This window comes from Populus trichocarpa, chromosome 10 (assembly GCF_000002775.5).
Source record: "Populus trichocarpa isolate Nisqually-1 chromosome 10, P.trichocarpa_v4.1, whole genome shotgun sequence".
NCBI classification, from domain to species: Eukaryota; Viridiplantae; Streptophyta; class Magnoliopsida; order Malpighiales; family Salicaceae; genus Populus; species Populus trichocarpa.
This window is the reverse complement of record NC_037294.2, coordinates 13,123,912-13,126,691: the sequence shown is the minus strand read 5'-3', so window position 1 is coordinate 13,126,691 and position 2,780 is coordinate 13,123,912.

Here is a 2,780-nt window from a genome sequence, read left to right as displayed (position 1 = left end):
AGGTTCCAGGAATCAAGGGTCAAGATCATGTGAGTAGACCCATGAGATAAGGAGCAACCAAAGCTAAAAGCTTATTTCTCTCCAGGCTCCAGTTATTGATCTCTTGTTTGGAAGCAACTTTCAAAATTCCATAAAAGATTTCACAGAATTATCCAAACCCCACTACTTTCTTTTACACTAGCTAATATTGTGTGAATTTAGAGATCCCAGTTAGCCTTTTTATGGTCTGCTTGAGGGTGGCGTAAGTAGTCCTTGATATTTGCTACATATATTTGGTGCAGTATGGTATCTCACCATAAAGTTGGAGTAGAAGCAGCAAGAGCTAGAAGATATGCTGGGGCTGCTAGAGCTGCGATTATCTTCTTATTCTGGATTCTGTTAATTCTTGCTCAGTTAGGTGTCTTTTTAGTTGTTCATGAAGAAACTGATAAGCCGGTGAAATCCCTGCCAAGAAAAGCCAGGGTTTTTGAGACAGGGTCTGTTCATGCATCTCCAAACCAAGATCAGCCTGTGAACATTGATGGAGGAGATCCAGACGCAGTATACGAAGACGATAAAAGGACAATTCACACAGGTCCTAATCCTCTTCACAACTAGGAAGGAAGAATGGTAGGTTCTGGTAAGCTACTATAAGGTTTAGTGCTAGAAGTTCATGAGTGAGATAAATGTGTAAGATGGTTTCTGCTTTCAGCTTTTTGTTCTTTACTTTTGTTTCCTTTTGAATATTAGAGTGTATGAGAGAGAAGAGAGCATTGTCTTTAGCCTTTTCAGTCATGTTTAGTAAGGTTGCGACAGTAGTGTAGTAATGGTGTGTGAGGATCGATGAGGGCAAATGAGAGGGCTAGTGCTAATGCTCTGGTTTCTTTTTCAGTGTTTTCTTCTGCTGTACCCTTCTGCTATAATTCATTGTCTTTGAATATAATTGTAGTTACTCTTATTCATCTACTTAGCCACACATGTCCAGGTATCTCATCAACTAAATTTGAATTCTTGCTCTCCTTTTCACCATCATTCTTAATTTTTGGTTCAAAATTTCCCTACAGATTAAAACACCCAAATAACATTTGCACAAAAAAAATGGATGCATAACCTAGACTCATAGCCTTGATTCACTTAAGTTCCTGCTATAATAAAATAAAATACACAGAAGAACCTGCTATAATAAAATACACAGAAGAACCTGCTAAACAGTGTCTGTGTATGCTTCATGCAGTGAAGAACATTTCTACTTTGACTCCCCCAAAAGAAAGAAATTCTACTTTAATTAAATATACTATTTCTTTCTCAGTTGAAAGGAGCTTTTCTTTTTCTAATCAAAAGTGGAGAGCAAGCTCAGATGCCTAACCCTTCTTTCCTTCTTTTATACGATCGGATGGTCAACAAAACTCATCAGTTTCAGTACCCCAAAAGGCAAAACAAAAGGTGGAAGGAGTGGGATTTGATGCATATTTTATTTGCATGGAGATTGAGAACAGAAGTGCTAGCTTGCTGCTACTCCTAGCATATGTTTTTGACAAAGCAGAATTACCATGATGTTATGATGTTAATCATTAAAATTACCATGTACCAAATCGTCAAAAGAGAAAAAAAAAATTCATGTCTTCGCATAACGTTAACAACCCAGTATACATATTAATTATCAAGAACGTTTCGATATTGGTAGGAGAATAGATGGACGGCTTGTAGATTGGAAAATAGATACCATTGGAACATTAATGTTGTTGTGGTGTCTGCCAATCACGTATCTGGTTCAGAGACCGTGGCACAAACAGACCTGGCTTTGGGTGGAGGGGGGAGGGGGGAGGGAGGGCTAGCTCTTTTGGTTGATTATTCCTGAAAAAACGAACCTTTTTTTCATTATTCTGGGCCAACACGCTTTCTAAAGTCTTGGGACACTGTACCGCCCATCAAATATTATACTAATTAATACCAGGAGGAGTCTAATCAACAGTGTTCTGTTTTCTACATATATGGTATGCCTGGAGTCAATTAAGCAGCCTCCAGTTGGGGGTCCTCGCCTTCCTCCTGGATGACTACAATATCCCTATACCATTCCCTTGTTGAATGTGGAGGGAAATCTCTATTCCATGCCCTTTGGGGTAGCTCCGATTATTTACTGGAAAAAAAGAAAGAAAGAAAGAAGAAGTTATATTACTTGTGTAGGCCCCGTTCTCTCTCTGATTCCATGTTAATTTTTGGTCTTATTATGTCACCTTCGGACAAAGCAGGCTCTCAATGTGTGATCTTTTCATTGGAATCAGTTCTGTCTGGTGAACTGTGAAAATCTCCATGCAATGGCTGGAGAGAAGGGTAGATATTTTCTTCTATTGTAAGTTTTGACAAGTTCAAAAGATTCTGTGGAAGCATGAGAAGCCAAGGACTGAAGATCAATTTAATATATTTTGTGGAAAGGGAGATAGTTTTTCCCTGAGAAATGAATGTTTGCTTGAGGCCAGTCTAGAGCATTTAAGTGTACGAGTTAAAGAGGGTGTGATGAGAGTGCAACTACCTCCTCCTCTCTCCCTCTCATCAACTTCCATAAAACTTTTTTTTATGGCGTCCACCCACCCAAGCTCCTGCTTGTTTTTAATTTGCTAGCTTGCATTTCTCATTTTTATCACCATTTAAAAAAATGATGGGAGCAATAGAAGGGGCCCACAATGGTACGGTTGGTTGGAAATGCTAAATTTAATACACTGCATCAACCACAGAAGAGGTTCTATTAATGTTAATCAATGGAGGTCGCATTCGTCCGCCTCGAGTATGGCAAAAACACGGTG